Genomic DNA, 24,434 nt, shown 5'->3' with positions numbered 1-24,434 from the left:
TATATTTTTTCTTTTAAAAAAAGGTAATATTACCTATGTAATAATATATATACTGCTGGCATAAGCAAAAGGCAGTTATTTGGAAAAGTCATATTTTGAGATGACACTTTTTAGTATTTATCAATTTTATGCAAATCAAAAAAAACTGTAATCAATCCATAAGTAAAAACACCGTATGTCAATTGTTTCTAAAGCATAAAACCTGTGTGTCTACACTGATTGTTTGCTTATGGATCTCATTCTTGGATATTGTACTATTACTTAAAAAACGTCAAAAAACATTATATCGTTTTTCGTACTGATTTTTTTTACTGCTAACTGCTATACATAATGGTTCGATTTTTCTTGAAGAACATTACCTTGTAATCAACTCATTTTACGATTTTTGTCAAAAAGCTGCCTCTTTGCTTATTAAGGTAGTATTTGACCCTAAACACCACTAAAAAATACACGGAGTTTATGAAGGTACAATTAAAAACAAACTTTATTTATTCCTCAATATTAAAATTGTCCTCTTCGAATTCGAAATTCATCACAATCAGTTATTACTATTACTAGTACTACCATCACGCCATTTCCCCGTAGGGGTAGGCAGAGAGAATGGACCGCCACACACGTCTATCCTGGCATACAATCCTAGCCTCTTCCACATTCATACATCTTGTCATACATGCCCTTCGGTTCTGTCTGCTTTGACATGACCAGACTTAAGATTTTGGTTTATCTGATCATGCCACGTCTTCCTTGGTCGTCCTCGTCTAACGTTGCCGTTCATTTTTGCCATATATACTTGTTTTACCATTCTCTCGTCGTCCATTCGTTCTACTTGACCAAACCATCTCAGAGACCCTTTCTTAATCTTATCAATTATACTTGTCTTAGATTTACACTCTCGCCTGATTTCATCATTCGTAACCCTGTCATACATTGATTTCCCACACATTCGTCTAAGAGATCGCATTTCAACCGCGTTCACTCGGCTTTCATCCTTCATCTGCCAGTTCCATGTTTCACTTCCATACATAAGTGTTGGGACTAAAACTCCGTTGTGCACTGCCAGTTTAGCTTCGATTGACATATTTTTATTAGAAATTACTGTGCTTAGTGCTCCGTTCATTTTGTTGCCCGCATTTACTTTTCTTTCAACATCTTTTTCTACTCTTTCATCTCTTGAAAACATGCTTCCCAGATACACAAATTCTTCTACTTGCTCGAGACATTCGTTGTTTACATTTATTATGCAGTCAGTAACCTCACTATCCATTTCAAATACCATCACTTTTGACTTACTTTCGTTCATCGCCAATTCTCTCTCCAGGCATACATCATACATTCTAGAGACTATTTCATCAGTTATCAGTTATTATATTTTTTTAAATAAATTTATTGCATAATCTATATAAAACTAGTGAATTAGATAATGAATACGGAGCATCCTATGGTTGCCATACTCTCCATCTACTCGCAACATGGCTCAGCCTGTTCTAAGATAATAACATACTTGTGCATGCGTTTTTTAAAATCCTTAAAATATTTCAGAAAAGCATTTTTTCGTATTCAGCCGGTCTTTATATTATCTTCTATGGCCGGGACGCCGTTCTTTCATAGTCCTCGTCATTTTTGGGACCAGGAAAAAGTCGCAGGGGGGCAAGCAATCAACCCGCGAGGCGTAGGCGGGCGTCCCTCATTTTCGCTCTAGAATAATTTTAAAAATTCGCCGATCACAATAAACCGCGTATTACTAATTTGTCTGTCGAAAACCAAATACGCGTCCAAAATAGCCGAAAATTGACGAATATATTATATTAAAAAAGACTCTTACAATCAGGAAGAAGAGCAAAAAATGTAAAAAAAAAATAATGTGTCGTTTTATCAGCGTTATAATTTTTCAAAAGTTTTGTATTTTTTTAAATTACTCCGTGAGAGACGTTTCAAGTTCCTTTCCTTTTCTCTGCGTAAGTTATGCTGATTCGTCATTTGACTTACCTTAGACCAGAAATCTTGCACAATTCTTATCATCGGTTAATATGGAAAAACTAGTGACGACGTTCGAAGTTAGTTAGTTTTTATTAAAATCATTTTAAATATCAATGTATATGTTCCTTATCAAATAGAACTTAATATTCTGTTCATATTGTATTTTATAACATTATGTACCTAGCTGCTTTAAACCTTTAATTGTATTTCTTTAGCTTATTAAAACAAATAGAAATATATATATATTGCTTTAATTTTTTTAAAACCAACTTAACTTTTAAACACAGTTCTATATTTTATTACAGTATATTGTATTTTTTTATAATTTATGTTGTTAATACACTCATCTTTTTATTTTTATACCAACTATACTTCTTAACACTGTTCCTTTATTTTGTTCCTTTATTTTATTTCTTTATATTGTGTTTTTTTTTTTAATCTACGTTGTTTATATACTCATCTTCTTTTTTTATACCAACTTTACTTCTTAACACTGTTCTATCTTTTGTTGCTTTATATTGTATTTTTTTAATTTAATGTTGTTTATATACTTATATTTTGTAAAACTTTCATGTATGTAAAAGCCTTATGGGCGTGAAAAAATAATAAAATAAAATAAAATTTATATTTTTTTGATTATGCATTTTCAACAAACTTCGCCGGGCAATAAAATGCTCTAATTTTTATCGCCCCTAATTATACATTTTTTATATCCAATTTCCCGTAGGGCTGAACTTCCCCATTGCGTATTTAAATTCGAGGTTCAAATATTTCGTGCATTTTTTCATTAAAACTCCAAATAATTTTTCTCCCTTCCCTGATGGTGAGCGGATAATTTGACGCGCGCTTACCTGGTCATTTGTAATTTCCATTTTCAAATCGATACAATGTGTAAGTATGTTCAATAGAGCTGCGCGCTAAGTGTACTTGTAATATCATTCTGCTAGGAAAGTTATTGAATGCCTACCTTACTCTTCGACTGGAGTCATTGGAGGCGGAGTAGCACGCAATTACTCACTTATCAATTTGCTAGAAAGATTGACAATGAAATATTATATTAATAATTCACCGTGTCAATAACTGCACACTTTTTTTTAAAACTTCGCTTTAGAAGTCTTTAAGGTACAAATATCAACATTTGTTTAACATTTTTTTAATCTAGAGAGTAGAGCGAGAGAACATTTTAGAGAATAGAACATGAAAGGCTAGGCATTTACAGGGCTTAAGACCTGTCGTATCTCTGTCCAGGTGGATGAAAACTACAGTCCAATATATACTTTGATTAAATTTAGATTCTTCTTTAAATAGTGCGAACATAATAAATGAATGTCCTAATATAAACATATATCTAATTATTATTAAAATATATACTAATTATTAACATTTTTCAAACGATATACGTACACTTAAAAAGAAAACTTCTATAAAGCTAACACGAATAAGATTACTTTTTAAAATTTATCTGCTAAACACATGTATTTTTAATTGACATTTAACTGAAATAATATTTTTTTGCTCTTTTATTTCTAGTGGTATTTCCTTATAATATAACTGTACAGCTCGGTGCATCACTGAGTTCTGTGTTCTTGTTTTCCTACGAAATGGTAGTCTTACTTCATGTTTATTTCTTGTTTTATATACATGTTCACATTGATTAGAAAAAACCTTTTGAGTCAACTCTTTTGAGGTATAACCATTAATCATTTTATGAACAAAAAACATTACATTAAAATATATTAGTTGACGTACTGTCATAATTTTTGCTTGTTTCAGCATCAACTTTATTCTGGTGTATTTATTTTTTCTCAAAATTACTCTCATAGCCCTATTCTGCAGAACAGTAAGTTTATTTTTTTCCCCTTCAGTTGCAAAAAACAAAATACTACTACAATAATTTATATGAGGCACAATTATGGAGTTATAAATCATCCTGCACGAATCTGCAGTTATATATCTTCTGATTCTTCCCATAAGAGAAACCTTCCTTGCTATCTTATTTGTCACATATCTTGTATTCTGGGAAAAAGTCAATCTATAATCCATAATAATCCCCAAATATTTTATCTCTTTCACTTCCTTTAATATTTCTTCATCCATCATTATTGTTGGTGAAATAGGAATTTTTTATTTCCTATGTTCATAAACTTAGTTTTATCTGTATTCAGCTTAAGTTTATTCTTCTTCAACCATATTTCGATATTTTTAAGGTCATATTTGAGTTGATCGATTGGCAAAATAAAATTAAAACAAAGCGATATATGTGCGAAGTTGCAGCGAGTAGAATTAGATTGAAACATCATTTTGTGTAATAATATGAAAATATTTGAGAAAAACCATACCTACACATATATGTATATTGTAGGCATATAAAATAAAACAAAAAAAAAAAACAGTTAATTATAATAATAAAAATACGTATATGGTTTTATTCCACTTTTATTTATACGTTTTTACATTAACCTTTTTACCTTAAGTTATATAAAATCGTGATTTTCAACCCTTGCTTGCACTTGTATAAACATAGCAGTGTGTTTAGTCACCACCAGTCTGACGATGTTATTCATGACGAAACCCGGTCACTGGTAAAAATTTATAAATAAAAGTGGAATAAAACTATTTACGTATTTTTATTATTATAATTGAAATGCAGTTCCACCAAGAAATGTCTCAATGTGAAAAACTTAATCTATTAAAAAACAGTTAATAATGATTTCACGCAAGTAAATTTATTTAATATAATATATTCCTAACACAAATCAATTTTCATATGCATTCCTATCAGTAAATCTAGACAATAAGATAGATAACTTTAGACTCACGTGACACCTTCTGAAAATAAAAATGAAATAGTATAAAATACCTTCGGGCACTTCATACAGATGACCTAATAACCTGGATAATGTACCAAGAAGTTTTTAGAGTTACAACATTATTATGAAAAGGTATTTAGTAGAATACTGCAATTGTACCAATAATATAATAACATATTATAAAACCATTAGGCATGATTCTCATGGCTATAATTAGACCACCCTAAGGCGCCCTACAGCCAAATGGTTAATAATACTTCAGCACAGTTAGGTAGAATAGATATTGATGAGAAACTTTATCCCTACGGAAAATTTTATACAAAAAAGTTTTCTTGCGCGCAGCAAAGATTAGAGCATTAAATTGCACGGCAAAATTTCTTGAAAATGTACGAAAAATATTTTAATGAAAACGAACTACTTTTAACAACGTCACTAGTTCATATGAATCAACCAATGATAAGAGAGCTGTGCAATATATCCGGTTTACTTACCGTGAACGGAACTAACCGAGAATAAGCGGAAGAGAACGTCTGACGTCACATTTTCACCCTTTTAATTAATACCCATTCACCGCTCAATTGTTTTGCCTCCTTTTTCACAGTAGTAGCTGCTTGATTATGGAATAATCTACCCGCTAATGACAGAGACGCTGTTTCTTTACTAACATTCAACTCACGTATGAAATGTTAATTCCGGAATATTTAAGTTTTTCATTTTTCCTCCCTCTTTATTTTCCTATTTACTCCCTCCACTCTTCATAGTTTAGTGTAGATTTTAAGTCAATTTTCACTTCTTTTTTTTTATTGTTATAAATATTTGGTTTTATAATGAAATTATTAATAAACCAACAATATGTTCATATATCACCGATTTCCTCGAATTGAACGGTTTGGGTAGGTAGGAAAATTTGGCGTAAGGCAATATGCCCGCCCTTTTGCATATGTATGTAAAGTATTAAGATGAATAATTTCAGAAATACAAAGCTCAAATATATGATATATAAAATATAAAAATTGGCTCGGTTTAATAGTCTATTAACAAATAAAAAAAACGATTGAACTTCCTGATTGCCAATTTAATTATAGCCCGCTAATATCAGTGGAATAACTCAAAAAACTATTTTTTACAAGAGAGCCGTAAAACCACATACACCGGCGTTTTGAATACACTAACATTATTTCTCGGGTATGCGGTGGTTTGACTTTGTGAGGAATAAAGTAATAAAATAACAGAGGCAGCAAACTTCAGTGACAATTATCATCAAGCGGAGGCGATAAGGTTGGATATGCCATATACTGTGGATGCCTTCTGATAGCCTTAACAACGCTTGCCTACTTTACAAGGCATCAGGTTCTCGACGTCCTGAATGTCGGCTGCTGGTCGCTCGGAGTTCATGTTAGAACTAAGCGACGCCGTAGACGTAGCTGATCTAAGCACAAGACGCCTGTCAGCTAGTTCAGCTGGAATGCATAGTTCCCTTAGAAATTTCGAAGCAGAGTTGTGCAGTGGCTTACACATAAGCCAACAGAGTTTGTATTGACCCTCTGTGGAAAATGTAGCCAGTGTAATTCCCGAAGTAGTGGAGTGATATGACAGAACTTAAAGATCCCGAAAATTAGTCTCGCTGCGGCATTTAATACAGGCTGGGTCAAAGCACCAGTAAATGACCACCCCCCAGTAAATGAAAATTGGTTAAAAAAACACAATATAATAAGAATTCCTACATGTGTCCAGTCAAACAAAAATTAACACTGGAAACTATGACAAAAGCAGTAGGCGGACACATCTTTTGGTACGAAACAAATCTATCAGTTTTGAACTGTGAGTTGTCAAAAGGTAATAGTGCGTCTTCCCGTTATTGTTCTGAGATTGATAGTGTTTTTATAAGGAAAGGTGTGGCAAGTGTTTTATTTGATGCTATTTCTTATGCAACTCTTTGAATATATCCACATTCTAATGTGTTAGGGTGTTTTATAATGTAATGATGTATTATTTTTACTGTATTGAGTATTATCTTTTTTTGCACGCTTAAATAATGAAATTTATACCTTTAATGTGAATTTCACTACAAGCTGAACATTAAACGGTCATTCATTGGTGCTTTGACCCTAACAGTAATTAAAATGTTTGACCTCAAAGCTTTGAACATAAATAATGTTTTGTAAAATTTTGGCATGGGTTTTAACAGTACACCAACGACATGCAAAATCGCTCAAAATGGCTTCTCGTGTACATTCGTGTCATCGGCATCACTGTGTGTATAGCGATATTAATAATGTGTATTTGAATTAGTGTTATAAAAGTTAAACGTAGGCCAAGCCATTGGTTTGATGCAATAAAATAGTTTTATTGTAGGGGGGCATTGTACTCTACAGTTTGTGTAGTTAACAGTCTCGCCCTACTAAGCGTAGGCAATACTGAAAATAAATATTTTTAATTGTGTTAACGGTGACGTCATGTGAAATCAGGGGAGATAAAATTACAAAAAACATTTTATGATATTTGGTTTTATTTTAACGGTATTCTGCATTCCGCCCGGATGCGGGAAAAATGGCATGCTTAAGTTTTAACAATTTTCCTTCAAATAAAAAAGTTCATGGCTATGTTGATTTGAAAAATAGGAACTTAAGTAAGTTTTCGCTGTTTCCCGACAGATGTTTTTTTTTTATTTTTATATTTATTGAAAATGTGAATTTAACATCGTGTGAAATGGTTCAAAGAATGGAGAATTTTGAATCTCAGGGTACGTATTCTGATGGGGAGTTAAAATTTATCTTCAATTTTATCTCCAAAATAAAATTAAGTTTACTTTAAGAAAAATAAAATATTCTTATATTTTTTTTTCTCATCATGTTTAATTACCGGTTACCGACGAAGATATATTAAATTTTCATACAAATATACACTCTTTCGTAGATACATATCGATATTAGTTTAAACCGTCTCAGTTTATACCGATAAAGATAGCCGTTCATAATCGCGACCTAGGGCCTGTTTTACAATAGAAAGTGGAAAGCCAAATTTTCAATATGAAAAAAATATATATAAGTTATTTTTGGTTATCTATAAAATAATCTTTTTTTTTTCGAAAATGTCGTCGGTAATTCCATAATTGAAAATGTTGAAAAAGATATTTATAAATTCATCCAGGGCCCATAAATAACACCTCCAAAACGGAACATTTACTTAATTCCAAGAATGAGAGAATTAGTAAAAAAAAAACCTCTCAAAGGGAATGAGCATTATTATAAAATTACTTAATATTTCAAGTGAGAATAATTTAAAATGATTTTGAATTAAATAAGCGATAAACATGCGCCTTCGTGTGTGAGGTCTTAGGTTTGATTGAGATGGGCATACATAATAGTTAAGTAATATTAAATTATACTTTGGTCCGCATTATGCAAGTAAATACAGGGCTACTTGCTTATTAGACCAATTAGGGCTTTCATCCAGAAAAGGTATCTTCAGCTGGTTTATAATAAAATGTTGAATTAAGACGTTTAGTTTTTTTGCAATGAAAAAGACTGCTATTTAAAGGGGCAAATCGATTTATTTTATTGTGTTGTTGGGCTAGTTTAAAAAAAAAAGGATCAGTTTTCCCAAAAACGGGCAAAATGGTTTGGCACCTTACTTTTTTTGTGTAACTTCTTCAGTCCATTTTGACTAAAGCGTGACAATTACATTGTTTTAGCACTGTTCAAATACACAGTGACGTAATGCCTAGCTGTACAACTCTTAAACATACTCGTGAGTCGGTATATGACATACGGGGATTTTATGAGTGGTTACGAAATTCGCCTAAATTAATTTTATGGCACAGTTTATTGCACCTACAGACGTTTTTCGTCATACAAATGTCACGATATGTTGAAGAGTTAATTTTTCAAAAACCAAGTTTTAAGAATATATGTTTTGAGTACTTCTTATTTGTATATTTATTAATTTGATATATTACAAAAATTAACGTACGTTTACTATACTTTTCTTACATGTAAAAGTAAAATATATATGTATTGCTGTTCCTTCCAAAAAAGAGACAAGCTTTTATACTTGGATTTTTGTGGATGGCTGTTCTGTTTTTTAAGAGATCCATGACCCAAGACACCCCTTGAACGACCACCGAATGGCTCCTCCAAGACTGGGATCGAGAAGGAGTTTCTTCAGTCACAATTGAATTGAAGATGTCTGCAGAAAAACGCAGAGAGGATAGGTGGAGAGGGAAACTCGACGATAGGCTCTGGATAATGCCATCCGAAAGCACAAACACCGCCCAAAGTTTGGACTTACCAAGTGGAAAGTCCTCAACAGACTAAGGGTAGGGGTGTCTAGGTGCAAATACAATGAACAGATATGGGGTTTTCTGGAGGGAAATGACATGAACTGCGATTGCGGAGAGGTGCAGGATGACACTTATCTGCTGCGGTGTCCACAAATGCAGTTAACTTTTGATGAGAATGATTTGAGGATGGCCACTGACAAGGCAAAATCTGTCGCTGCACACTGGAGAGGCAAGGTCTGAAGTCCGGACCCGATAAGTAAGTATGCTTGGAGAGGGACTCACACTGAGTTATTAGTACAAGTATAAGTATTTTACATAATAAAAGTGTAAAATATTGTCATTTATCATTAGGCTTTGATACATTATCTAGTTGTTTCATTGCAAGGTGTTGCTTTAATATTATTTTTAATGTATTTATACTTTAAATTTTCTTAAATTCTTTAGGGAAGTTATTTAAGTTTTTTATGCCCAAATAAACGAAATTTCTCTGAAATTGTTTAGTATGGCATTATGTTTAGTTAAAATTATTTGGAAATTGTAAAGATGTGCTTGTGTAAAATTAAGTTTTATTGTTTTCTCCGATCGACTAAATAATCGATTTATTTCTGTATAATAATAATAAATCTTCATTGAAAAGTACCAGAATTAACCCTATTAATTGACCTAATTAACCCAATTAACGGTTTGATATTAAAATAAAAAGCTAGTAAGACTGTCCACAAATTTAGAATAACCAGTAACCGGTTTAAATTGCAATGAACATCCCTAAATATTTTTTACAAAACAAACTCGAATCTCATAAGATTTTATTAAGAATCTATATAGAAATATATGTCAAAATTGACATGGCGATTATTAGGTACGTAGATAGTAAATACAGACATTAAGTAATAAAATAAAAAAAATAATTCTTAAAGTGATGCTTCGATGAGACATTGTTACAATTGAAGAAGGTACTGGATATTAGAAAATTTTCTTTAAAGGAGTCATTGACACATTTCTGGTTATGCGGTTACAAGAGAAGATCCCAGCTTTTGCTGCAGCATTTTTGCTCGTACGAGGTTTTCCTGTAATTTGAATGATTTAATACCAAAAACACGTACGACTTTCGGAAGAATTTTTTTTTGTGGCCCCAAAAGTGTTCAATGTCCTGGATAAACACATGAAGTTCTCCACAGCGAAATCCATTTTCAGGAGACTGCTGCGAGACATTGCATAGCATTATATACAGTACTATTAAGCGTGTTGTTCAGATGTTTATTAAAATTTATGTAATATTTTTTATTTGTAGTATTCTTTAATAATATGCATGCTTCCACTTTCTATAATGTTGTATCCCAACTCAACACAGGGCTCGTGGCCTCATAGAGTTAGGATACGTTATTTTTTTTGTAATACATATCTTTATACGAATAAATAAAAAAATAAAAAATAATAGATCATAAGCCTGGTATATACTTAAACATTTAAATAATTCCTCTATCTCAGTTGCGTTAATATCTGGCTATCTATCTAATGGATTTTCATCTCTCTTAATCTTAAGGTTCTTATTGATCATCATACAATTTACACGTACCTAATAGTAGGTAATGTAGAATTTCATGACTTCAACTAATTTTATCATTGAAATTTAATTATTTTTTTGAATAAATTTATATTTGAAGCACAAACTTTGTGGAATGTTTTGAACCACTTATTTTTCATTTAACTATCGACCGATTTCGAAGCTACTCATGCTTCTTTATTAAGGTACAATTTATTAAACACTATTTAAATTATCAAAAAAAAAAATATTTATTACTAGATTAGACCTTGAAAATCAAGCTTATGAAGCTTAGGAAGCGGTTGAAAATTAAATAAATATTAGTGTTTTTTTATTTAATTATTTTTTTAATTTTACTTATTATTTTTAAAAAACCGGTAGGGTTTTATAAGAAATATTATAAGGTCTAGTCATGTAACTCGTGTGGTAAGTGTAGCCATCATGTGCTTTTTCAGGTTGATTTTAAATTTGTATCCATTGTTATTTAATGTAAGATAGGTCACTGTGATGTTTGTCCATTGTATGGTATTTTTGACTGTCCTACTTTTGTCTTTGCTTTTTTTAATTTGATAGTGTTGTTATTGTCTGATATAGTAATAGGTGTACAATTTTTATCGTCACTATTTTCCTCAGATATTTTATGTCAAACTGGTGTGTTTTTTTTACAGTTCAGTCATAGGGGTCAGGTGAGGTAAGTTGTGTGTTAGCTTAATTATTTTATTTTGATGTCTTTGTATTCTTGTTATATCTGTCTTGATATCCTGCCATGTTAAAAACAAAGCATTTTTATTTAAATATTAATTATTTTTTCCCGAACTTACATACTGTTCGTACCATTTATATGCCGATGATTTGCAATTGTATATTCATTTCGAACCCGTCAACATTGTTGAAACACATAGAGTAATGTCTCTTGCACTCGACCATATCTCTTCATGGACAAAAAAACACGGACTTCTCATAAATCCAAAAAAAATGTACTTGGTAGTAAACAAATGTATTCAAAAGTGAATTTTTCCACCTTTCCTCTTTTCAAAATAGATGGTACAGAAATTCCATTCATGACTTTAGTCAAAAACTTAGGTATTATCATTCATAAGCATTTAAGGTGGCACGATCAGGTTAACGAAGTTAGTCATAAACTTTATAGCAGTTTGCACTCACTTAAAAGATTACAGAATTTCTTGCCAATTAATGATAAGCAAACATTAGTCCAGAGCTTACTTCTTCCGCTCCTTGACTACGCGGATATATGTTATCCAGATGCTAACTCTGAATTGCTTGATAAGTTAGAACGATTGCAGAATATTTGTATTCGTTATGTCTTTAATCTTCGCAAATTTGACCACATAACCGAGTATCGCACACAACAACACGCAACGCTCATTATGGAAGAAACATTCACATTCTTCACAATATTTTAAATAATCCGACTTCGCCTGTTTATCTGAGAGAGCTCATCCAACCTCTTTCACAACACGGACTATCTCATCGTTCTAGTAACGAGAGAACCCTTTTAATACCCTGTCATCGATCTAATTTTCTTGTCTCCTCTTTCACAGTAGTAGCCGCTCGATTGTGGAATAATCTATCCACCAATGTTAGAGACGCCCCTTCTTTATTTATTAAGTCAAGGTTGAAATGTCATTATCTAAATATTCAAATTGTTCCTATATCCTTCTTCTTTCCTTCCCACCCCCTCTCCACTCTTCATAGTTTAGTGTTAATTTTTTTTATACATATATTTTTTTTTGTTGATCTTTGCTTTTAATTTTTGTATAAAATTGTGAGATTCAATATGTGCATGTATTTATAATTTTCTCAAACTGAACGGTTTGGGTAGGTAGGAAGACATTGCCTTAGGGCAATATGCCCGCCCTTATATGTATATATATTATATATGTATTTAAAGTGTCAAATAAATAAATAAATTAGTAGTATTTCTTCACTTCTTAAGCATACTAATCATTTAATTAATTTTGGTGACATATACCTCTTTACGCAAATGCCACAGAAATACTCGTTAAGTTAAAATTAAATAATATGTAAAAATATATTTATTTTATTTATTTATTCATATTTTACTGTAACAAACTACAAACAATAATAAAAATAATGTGACCTCACTTGGGTTACCCGCGCCGAGGACACTTAACAATATATACCATCATACCATGTCAATAAAAGCGAAAAAGCAGACAATTATTTTTTACGGTATACCAATTATGTGCATATAATACGAATGCCACACGCATCAATTCTGAACAAATAATGGTGTGGAGTGTGGGTGGTAGAGAAGGAGTGTTTTGGGCAGGGAACTGGGCTGTCAATATTATTGATTTTTTCACTTCGTAGGTACAGTATAATTAAATGTTATTAAATCCATAAAACTAAATATGAATAACAAAGACTTCATGTGGTAAAACGGCCACCTAACATGAAATAAGTACACGGGAGATAATCGTTGAAGAACAAATACAGCATTTTAAAGAAGAGCAAAAAGAAGATGAAATACTTTGTATGAGGGGTACTGGATTGTTATATTTGTATGCGAGAGGTAAACAGCGGTAACTACAAATATAATGAAACTGCGTTATTACTAGAGACTGGATTATGTGTAATTGCATATTTACATATGCATTTGCATGTTTTGGCTATTTTTACAGGTTTTAGCATATTTTACTGAAAACTTGCCGGTGGGGCATATTAACGATATTATTACGGATCGTTATAGTTGTAGCCGACCTAAACAATAAAACGCACGGCTCGTATTATGAGCCTAAACTGATCTCAGAGTTGCCAGAGATATTCCCGCATAAACTCGGAGAAAAGTTTTAAAACACTTTTTAAAACAACCCTTATGTCAAATTAATAGTATAATTAATGACAGGAGTGAAATTTTGCCTCAGACAATATGCGCTAATATAGTAGCTTAGTTTAGGCACTGCCTTGTAACTCGGTTGACGTGGAACGTTTATTCTCAATTTTTAAAAATATATTGACTAATACATAGGCACAATCGCAGAACAGAAAATTTAAAATAGATAATTATTAACATAAAAAAACGAATATTTAAAAAAAAATTCCTAATACATAACCGTATTTCAAAAAAATATATGTTGCATATTTTCACATTTAACCTGCATGTTTTTCGTGCATATTTGCATGCATATTTCAGGCTGTATATATTGCATACAATCCGGTCACTAGTTATTAATTACTACGCCGAAATAATTGTTTTCATCCTCCATTGTAAATAGCATTAACTTTTAATTTCTTTAGTATTAAATACATTTTTTTACTGAAACTCCACACCAAATTAGAGGTTAATGACAGTAGAAAGCCTACAGTCCCAAAGTTTTGTAAAATGTGTATTTGTGAAATGTTTATCAATGTATTTTAGATAGCAAATTGACTTTTTTAAAACCATTGAAAATTTCAAGATGTTTAAAGTGAAAAATCACTAATTTGTCTCTCCTGAAAAGTTGGGTTTTTAAAGATAATGTAGTTGACCTAGTGCATACAGATATTAACTTGGTAAAATAGGTTTTTTTTTCATTGTAAAATATATTTTTAGGTACAACCTTTGTTTTTTTAGAAAAAAAATATTTGCGTTCTTTTAATTTACCCAAACATTTTAATTTTATGGGCTATTTCAACGAGTTGTAAATAACGCACTATAAGACTTAGGGCCTTACTCATAAACTTGGCATAAAGTTACGCCTACGTATAGTGGTATAATTCGGATGGGAATAAAATCCTTATTAAAGTGGTAGAATAAGGATGATATTTCCATCCGAATTATACCACTATACTTAGGCGTAACTTTATGTCAAGTTTATGAGTAAGGCCCAATGGGAATCGGACTCCTGATCCGTGACTCCGCGACACTAGTCACGGGACCCGAAAAACCCAGTAATAAACCAAAAAGACAAAATAACGGAAAAAAGTTAACAGAAACGTCTACTTTTAAGTAAAAACAAAATTCTATTCTTGAACAGACAAAAACAAGCTCATTTCAGCAATAGCATTAATTACTGTTTTTTTTACTTAAAATTACCACAAAGTTATTTCTCAAATTTTAAAACAACGAACCTTATTTTAAAAGATTTTAATATTATATTCTATTTATTTATTCAGATTAAATGGCAATAATATCTCGAAAATCGTTAGACTTTTTTTTTCAAAATACATATTTTAAAACGATATAACTTTACGATAAAAACGTACATTTTGTCCCAATAAACTATACAATAGTTTGTCATCGGGTGCACAGGCACTAGCGTTAATTGTATAAAACAAGAGAATACAGACTGACAACATAATATTATATACAAATAAAGAAATAAATATATACCTAACATGATTCTGAATAACAAATAAATATAAAATCATAAATTAGTAGCGGAAAGAGTACGTAATGTTATAACTAGAGACACGCGATTCTGTCGTTAAAACTAAATATTTCTCATTATATCTCCTATTTTGTAATGAAATTGGCAAAAACCGTTAGGGACCTTGGAAAAACTACGAATATTGCTGATTCATTAATTTAAAAATATATATATAACAATAATCAGCAAAGGAATAAATACGTCCAAAAATAAGAACAAAATTGTATTTATTATTCAGCGTAAATAAAATATACGGATATGTATATATGAGGTCAAAAGTGTACAATAATTAAATCAAGTTAAATAATAATACATTTATGACATACTTGTTGTATTTAGAAATTCACGAATTTTACTTATCTTAAAAACTCATTGATCTATTTGAATAAGTGCCATCAATTAAAATCCAAAGACATCTCGCATTCGGAAGTTACCTTGGGTCTAATAAAAACGTCAGTAAATTTCAATAAGGCGTGTGTTTTTATTGCATTTCGAAGTATAAATGACTTTACAAAAAACTCCCACCCCTATATTTATCACGCGAAGCTTAGATTTGGGGGTTCTGGAGATAAAGCCTCATGGCATTGTAGGGAATTATTAAATCAACAATAAATCATTTATCTGCAATTCAATATGACTAAAAGACTAAGGAAACGTTACGTCATTTAACTGTTAGCTCTGCAGCTAGGATCTAAAAGGGCCAATGTCAGATTTGATATTTTTCTTGCCAGCATATATATAATGAACTATTTTATATACACACACGAGTACATATGTGGTAATGTTTTTTTATTAATTTTGTTATCAAAAACGAGAAAGAGTTGATTATATCGCCACAATATGGGTAAGTAATTACTCTCCTGCAATACTATAAATAATTAATTCAACTGGTCTTGAAAGCAAAAAATATTGAAATATATTTTCTTAATGTGTTTTCTGATGCGGCAGAATATCCAAAATAAAAAGGAATTGTGAAAAAGATGTAGTGTTGTTAAGCTGAATAAAGTTTTATTTCCTCGTTTATTCATAACATCAATTTTTTAAATAATTAAAATAAAAAAAAGTAGGCAGAATGGTGAATGTCACGCAGTAGGCAAAGGAACAATTCAAATCAGACAATATTTTTCAAAGGCTTACAGCGTACAATTAATTAAGTATTTACACATTAGGATGTCCCGTGTCGGGGAAAAATTTAGCATGGTACTAATTTATACTGAATTTTACATTAAGTTATTTTAAATAATCAAAGAAGGTTAGATTTGGCTTGATAAAACGACACTCGCAAAGTTTTGCTTTTGACCTAATCAAGCTCAGCCGAAATCAAGTGAGGGTTATCACAAGAGCCCTTACAGGGCACTGCAGATTGAACCAACACCTTCCTAGAATGAACCTTTTCGAAACATCTAGATGTAGGTACAGCAGTGCAGATGAGGAAACACCAATACACATTCTACGTGAATGTGATGCTTTACATCATAAAAGGAGCTTCATCCTCAGGGGACCACTGGTTAAACCTGAGGATGATAAAGAGCTCGCTCCAAACCTAATAGCCCAATACTTAACGGATCTGCCTTCCACACAGTAGTCAGGCGCTTTATAGACCCGGGCTTGAAGGGCGAGAACTATTCACTGAGACCCGTCAAAATAGATTTTCACATGTCGCAGTGACGTCAGGAGCTTGAATAGCACTGACCCCCACCTCTAAGAATAATAATATGAATAAATTCGGATTTCAATTACAAATATATACACACGATATTATTTTTTTTTTTAAAGATATTAATGTTTTCGGTGTTCTACTCAGTAATTATATTCGCCTGTAATGTCGCGTATCAGCTCTCGCGCAAAGTGAATGCATGGGTGTTCGCGAATTCACAGCTTTCATATGCAAATCTGCTGAAATTATTCAAGAGGTCACAACTGTAAATGTAAAACGAGCTAATTTCTACAGCGACAACAATGAAACCTCAATCCGGGCGGACAGAGCGAAAAATCTGCAAAAAACATTCACCCAACTCGCACGATCACGGTCTGATTAGCTCACAAAAGAGTTTATATTTCAAATAAATGTACCGATAAAATCGCGATTATGCTTGACTTCATGTACAGTTAAGCATTGTGAATCTTTGTTTAAAACAATATAAATGAATACAATAAAAATTGACGTAATATAATTATCCAATTGTGACCAATGGTAAACACAGGCCTCCCTCTTAGATCTCCGCATCTCTAATTCCTGAACGAATAGGCTCATTTGGTTCAATCACAAAATATTGTTTACTGAACATTTCGTCAGATGTTACTCCCGTGTTTAAGGTATAGATATAAATTCATAATAATATTCATGTAACTTTACCCTTAATTATCTTTGAACTAAATAAATATTGAATCGGTACCCTTGGCTCTGAACCACTCTAATGGCCCGAAATTGAATAAGAGTTAGAAATTCAGAATATCATATTAAAACTTGAAAATAAAAATACTTTTTTACCTATTTGGCCTGATCCATTCGTCTATCCGCGCGCAAACCCACACCTATTATCTACTTCTGATATATAAGTAAGCCTTAAGACTTTAATATAGGTCTTTAGAAGCTCAAAAGAAAGGTTCTATTTTTGGGAGGTAATCAAGAAAGTTAAGTCATTTTCAAAGCTTATAACCTGTCATTTGCTGCTTTAGGTGGATTGAGCAATAAAAAATTGTTAGGTTAGGTGGAGTGGGCGATAAAAATTGTATTTCCCAAGGCGATAAAAAGTGTAAAATGTAAATAAACCAGAATTACCTAGCAGGAGTGTTTTTTTTTCGTCAGCAAAAAACAAGGATAATATACCTGAAACAAAAGAAAAAGGAAAATTAGTTTAAAAAGTACGAAACAGAACAAAAATGTAAACAAGATGAGAAACGTAGTTAAATAGCAGAGAAAAAAAGGTGTTTGAAATAAGAAGTTCTAGACATGCAAAAGGCTTATGATCAGTCGTTAGACGGTTTGTGTGTTCACTTTACACACTGTTTAACATTTTCACCATTATCCATATCCATTGAGGCTGTTTAAACGTATTGGTGAATAATACGGTGTGTGAATTCTAAATATTTTTTTTCACCTCCCTCTTTTCTTCCCTCTTTACCCCCTTCTCTCTTGATAGTATAGTCTAGATATATAGTCAATTTTTATTTATTAAAAAATACATATGTTTATCAATATTTTGTTCTATAATGAATATATTACAATATACAAACAATATGTTCGTATTCCACTGATCTTCTCAAATTGAACGGTTTGGGAAGGTGTTCGAATACAGGTAGAATGGTGAATGTCACACAGTGCGTAAAGTGGTCACTCAAAACAGCCAGTGACAGGTCATAAGCCCTGTGAATGCCTGGACACCCTATTTTCTTCTCTAAAATGTTCACCATCTCTATTGTTATATTTGTTAATATTTTAGTAGTGTTTAAAAAGTTTTTATGAAAAAGAAGGTCAAATAATTTAAAAAGTACATTATCAAAGGCTATGTGATAGTAAAGTACATACACTGAAAGGGCTAGAAAATTAAAAATAACCTTGAAAGTAAAACAAATGAAGAACTCCTTTGTTCCATAATTCAAGGTAAGACTTAATTATTTGTTTATGAATGTCACAAAAAAATACAGTTTTTTAATGAAATAAAAGCATTTTTATCGGGCCTGTTTTGCTCATAATTTACAACACGCGTTATTTAATTGAAATTTGTTTTATTATGATTTGAATTTGGGATAAAATTAATAGCGAAATCGCGTGATGTCAGATTGTTACTTTGTCGTGTGTTTTGATTGTAATTGAGAAGTGTCTACATAATACGAGGATTGTTACTTAAGTTTTGAGATAGGCAAGTAAAATCAAATATTTATAATCGAAAATGGCTTTACTGTTTTTCATAATATTCTCCTTGAAGATCAATACACTTTTGGGTGTGTTTGAACCAATTTTCGAAGCACTTTTTCCTGTCCGACTGAGATACCTCCAAAACATGTGATTTGAACGCATCAACCGCTTCTTCAGGCGTCAAAAAACGTTGACCTCGCAATTTATTTTTGATATGCAGGAATAAGAAAAAATCATTGGGTGCCAAATCAGAACTTTACGGCAAATGACCCATCAATTCGATGTTTCGAATGCTCAAAAATTCACTTGTTTAAGCTGATGTGGGACAGCTTGCATTGTCGCGGTTATTAAATGTCGAATGATTGGTCTTCTGCAATTGGTTTCCCTTATTTTTTCGAATACTTTTGGCAAACAAATGTTGGTGTCGAATTCAGAATCGACCGTTCTACGTTGCTCTAATGGGACGATGGCGACATGTCCAGTTATTCCGAAAAAACAGGCGACCATTTGCTTCGAAGTGCTTCGTGCGCGAACAACGTTTGTTGGATTTGGCTCGTCTTGAAAGACCCATGCAGTCGACTGTTGTTTAGTTTCGGGTTCATGTGCATAGATCCATGATTTGTCACCTGTCACGATCTTATAGACGTCTTTTGAAGCACCGCGATTGAATTTTTTAACATTTGTTTGCACCAATCGACACGAGCGTTTTTTTGAGTGATTGTCAAATTATTCGGAATCCAACACGATCAATTTTTTTTGACGACCAAATGTGAATCTAATATTTAATGTATGCTAGTGTAACTAATACCCAAGCATGCCTCAATCTCACGGTATGTAACATGACGATCTTGCAATATTAGTTCACGCAGAGCATCGATTTTTTTGACAAAACAGCCGATTTTGGATGACCTTCACGAAATTGGTCCTGTAACGAAGTGCGACCATGATTGAATTCAGAAAACCAACGAAACACGGTGGCTCGAGATAGTGATTCATCAACAAAAGTCACAGCAAGTTGATCGGCACATTGTTGGTTTAATCCACGTCAAAAATCATAGAAAATCATCGCACGAAAATATTCACGATTTAGTTCCATTTAAAAAAAATAAAAAATTCAAGTATCTGTAAACAACACAAATATCATATTTTTAATTGAATCGGCAATCGGCATGATAACAAAGTTTTATTTTCATAATAATTCATAATAATTTAACACAAATATCACTCGTATAATATTTTTACATATATTTACATATTTTTTTTTTTTTTTTTTTTTTGCACCACAACAGGCCAGGAGGCCTAATTACAGTGGTGAATTACATCACAGAGCACCCAGGCTTGAGAAAAATCACATTTTAATTTTTGTGTTCTCACCGGGAATCGAACCCGGAACCTTCCGTGCGTGAGTCAAGCGTCTTGACCACTACACCACGGAGGCCGCCGTTAATAAAACGTTCTGAGTACGTTTACCATTAAAAATGGCAAAATTTACGATGACAATGTCAGATTTGACATATTTACACTGGTGTTGCCATATCTTAAAACTTAAGTAGCGACCCTCGTAATTTTAGTGTGAGTTACGCATGTGAGGTGAGCCGTGAAAAATGTCTCCAGAATAATTTAAAAAGGTCATAATTACTTTTAATGTACAAATAATAATTTCATATACAGAATATTTTAAAGTCGTCGATGTGTCTCGGAAGACATCGGCACCCCCCCCCCCCCTAGTTTAATAAGCTTCCCTATAAATTAAAGTAATTGATTTCTTATAATATAAAAAACAAATATATTCGGTCTTATGATTTACCCAAATATTTGATTTGAGGGCAATTTTCAACGAGTTGTAAATAACTAACAATTAGAAAATGAGTATCAAAAGATTTGAATTCGAACCACGGACCTTTGATCCGTGAGTCCCGATTCGAATTTCAAGAAATTAAAATTTAGCCGTAGTAAATTAGAATAGAAGAAATGAAACAAATATTTGTGCGACATGTGTACATGTTAATGAAATTTTGAACACTGTACAGTACAGTCGCCCTTATGTCAAGTTTCACTATTGAGAAGACTGTTGAATAAATTTTGTATGAATTTTTTTCATATTATAAAAAAAAAATAAAAAAATATTCATTCGAAGCGAGTCGTAGTCCCGTGGTAGTTTTATGGACTCGCGGATGAAAGGGCCGAGGTTTAAATCCTGCGATACCACAACTGGATTCACATTTTCCGGCATAAGTTATTTACGACATTTAAGAAATAGCCTGGAAATTGATTTCTTTAGGTAAACAAATAAATATTTTTTCATTAAAAAAAGTTTACTTCATAATTATTTAAGCGAAAAAAAGAATATGATATTATATGCCTGCCATTATTATTATTTTAATGTTGAAAGTAGGTACTAGGTACGAGAAGCTTTTTTATTGGAAAAACGGTAAATAGGTTTAATTATTATCTATGGTATCTATGGTATAAGTACGAGTTACACTCGATGCAAATCTACACCAGTGCTTCTCAATAATAAAGATAAAAACAAATAAAAGTGGATGATGAAAAATGTGGATGTTTTAAACATAGCCAGAATGGTGAACGTTACACAATGTGTAAAGTGGCCACTTACTCACAATACTCAGAGTCCCGATACAAACATCTACTGAAGAAATATTCCACAAATTACAACTTATGACACGAAAGCAATTATACGCTAAAAAAATATTCCCTTACATATTCAAAAACTACTCTTACTCAAATGAAAGACACAACCGCTACAATACATCACATATAAATAATATAATCATAAGATCAACACAAAGACAACTTAAACAAATCAAAACTAATACCACTTTCGGACAAAAGGATTTTGAGTATTATTCTATTAAAATCTATAACCTACTTCCACTATCTATTCAAACAAGTAGTAACGAGAAAATGTTCAAAAAGGCTATAAAAAATGGATAGCGGAGCTAGGTAAAAGTAAAATAAATTGCCTCATTCGCCCAAACCAATATTGAATCAACTGCTACTCAAGTGTATAGCTCATGTTAGGTTTTTGTTCTTTCATTGTACGTTTTGTACTATAAATAATATAGATGTACATTAATGAATTATAAACATAAATACGTACTGTTTAAAACTGTCTGAACATTTTGTTAATTATATCTGTTTATTAAGTGAGTCTTCTTTGTTTATTCTCAAATGTAAAAATATTTGAAAAAAAGTATATTTTAAATTTTAATTATAGTTTGTAAGATAACAAATATGAACAAATAAATAAAAATAAAAACCAGCCAATGACTATACATAAACCCTGTAAATGCCTAGACTTCCATATTCCCTTCACAAAAATGTTTTCCCTCTCTGTTGCAACAAATTTAGAGTATATAATTTAATCATAATTAGAATGAGGAGTTCAGTGTTTTTTTTTTGTTAATTGACTATTAAACGAAGGCAAAAAAGGTATTTTTTATATATCGTATTATCGGCGCTAAGATTTTTCAAAGTTTTGTATTTCTGAAATAACTCCGCGTGTAACGTCAGAGGTTCTTCTCTGTTAGTTCTCCCGATTGGTTCGTTTACGATAAGCAAACTGGATATCCTTCACAGCTCTCATATCATTGACTGGTTCATATGAACCAGTGATATAGTTCAAAGTAGGGTGTTTTTATTTTATGTATTTTTATATGTATTTTTTTTCGTACATTTTCAAGAAACTTTGCAGTACAATTTAATGCTCTAGTTTTTACCGCGCGCATGGAAACATTTTTTATATCCAATTTCCCGTAAGGCTGAAGTTCCTCATTAAGTGAATAAAAGACCTTCATGTATTGTGTTTATACTATTTTAATATCAAATAAAATGAACAATGAAGGAACTAGAACGTTTTTTTCGCCTTACCGTTTGTCTCAAGTTCAATTCAGCGAAACAAAGATTCGCAAATTCGACCACATAACCGAATATCGCACGCAACTACACTGGCTCAGTATCAGGCATAGAAGAAACATTCACATTCTACCACTTCATGACAATATTTTTAATAATCCCACTTCGCCTGTTTATCTGAGAGAGCTCTTCCAACCTCTATCACAACACTATCTCTTCGTTCTAGTGACGAGAGAACCATTTTAATACCCCTTCATCGCTCTTATTTTCTTGCCTCCTCTTTCACAGTAGTAGCTGCTCGATTGTAGAATAATCTACCCACTAATGTTAGAGACGCCCCTTTATTTATATTTAAGTCAAGATTTAAATGTCACTATCTAAATATTTAAGTTGTTCCTTTATCCTTCTTCTTTCCTTCCACCCCCTCTCCTCTCTTCTTAGTTTAATGTTAATTTTTTTCTTCTTAATCTGTGTTTTTCATTTTTGTCTAAAATTATAAGATTCAATATGTCCATTTACATGCAATTTTCTCAAACTAAACGGTTTGGGTAGGTAGGAAGAAATTGCCTTAAGGCAATATGCCCGCCCTTATATGTATATAAACTGTATATGTATATAAAGTGTTAAAATAAATAAACGATTGAGAGTCTGTGGCCAGTGGCCACTAGGCACCACTAGAATGAATGTATAAAAAACGGTGAACGGTGATGTAATGCGCTATCTGTAATCTGATTTTAGCTGAACAAAACACGTAAATTATTATGTATGTTCGTGAAAACTACATGCCTATAACTTTAAACACGGATCGTGGGGATATGCAAAGCGATAATTATTAAGTGATTGGATAATGTCGGTGCTTTTACTGCCGGTAAATAGATCGTTGATTTAAGGCTGAATGAAAAAATGTTTAAATTAGTCTACGAGGTTATTCAGAGCCAGTATAATAATGGTTTACGATTACGAAAAAACCTCAGAGTAATAATGCGCTAAACTAATGATTACTTTCAGAAAAAACATCCATACATATCGATGGTATTAGGTCAAAATATGTTAACTAAAATTTTAGCGATTTCGTGTTATGTGTGAATTTTACCCATTTTATACCAATATGCTCGTCTACTTATTTGATCAATTTTGTTGTAAGAAAAATATAAGTTAACAGGCTTTGATCAAATGAATATATTGGTATTAAGTAGGTAAAATTCACACAACATAAAATAGGCAAAATTTCAGTTAACGTGTTTTGACCTAATACCATCGAATTTTTATATGCATAATTAAGTCAATAAATAGGTAACATTATAATTTCTTCTTTTTTACTACGTAGATACAGTGCTAGAGTGTAAAAACAATAAAAAACGCAGTTTTCAAAGACCATATTTTTAAATTTTCTTATTATGGGCGACGTTTTAATTAGTCTTAATAATTAATTTGGGCCAGTATTACAATGGGAATTTAACATTTATATTTAATTTTATCTGCAAAGTATAATTAAGTTTTGTGCATGAAAAATATGATTTAAAAATAATATCGATTTTGATGTATGTTGATACTGTATCGATATGTACCGATGAAGATAGCTTTTGTAATTACGGCCCTGGATCCCAGTTTGCCCGTTATATTAATTTGTCTTTGTTTTTTATTTTATTGTTTCGTTTCTAGTTTTATATTACTGTAAATGATTTATTTTTTC

The 24,434-nt window shown here is 31.8% G+C and overlaps 1 protein-coding gene and 1 long non-coding RNA gene across 11 annotated transcripts in view; one reads left to right on the top strand and one right to left on the bottom strand.

Moving 5' to 3' along the window:
- Window positions 1-10,695, top strand: part of LOC148274505 (uncharacterized) — a 152,678-nt gene extending 141,983 nt beyond the window's left edge. Inside the window, exon 2 of the long non-coding RNA XR_015824288.1 lies at window positions 9,950-10,695. This is a non-coding gene — a long non-coding RNA (uncharacterized LOC148274505). The remainder of the gene's footprint in view (window positions 1-9,949) is intronic.
- The window catches only part of klar (klarsicht), a 732,252-nt gene that overhangs the window by 159,186 nt on the left and 548,632 nt on the right, over window positions 1-24,434 (bottom strand). The window lies entirely within an intron of this gene.

This window comes from Micrasema longulum, unplaced genomic scaffold (assembly GCF_059751315.1).
Source record: "Micrasema longulum isolate JH-2025_06_02 unplaced genomic scaffold, ASM5975131v1 h1tg001635l, whole genome shotgun sequence".
Classification (NCBI taxonomy): Eukaryota; Metazoa; Arthropoda; class Insecta; order Trichoptera; family Brachycentridae; genus Micrasema; species Micrasema longulum.
The sequence above is the reverse complement of the archived record's forward strand: the minus strand, read 5'-3'. Positions and strand labels throughout refer to the sequence as shown.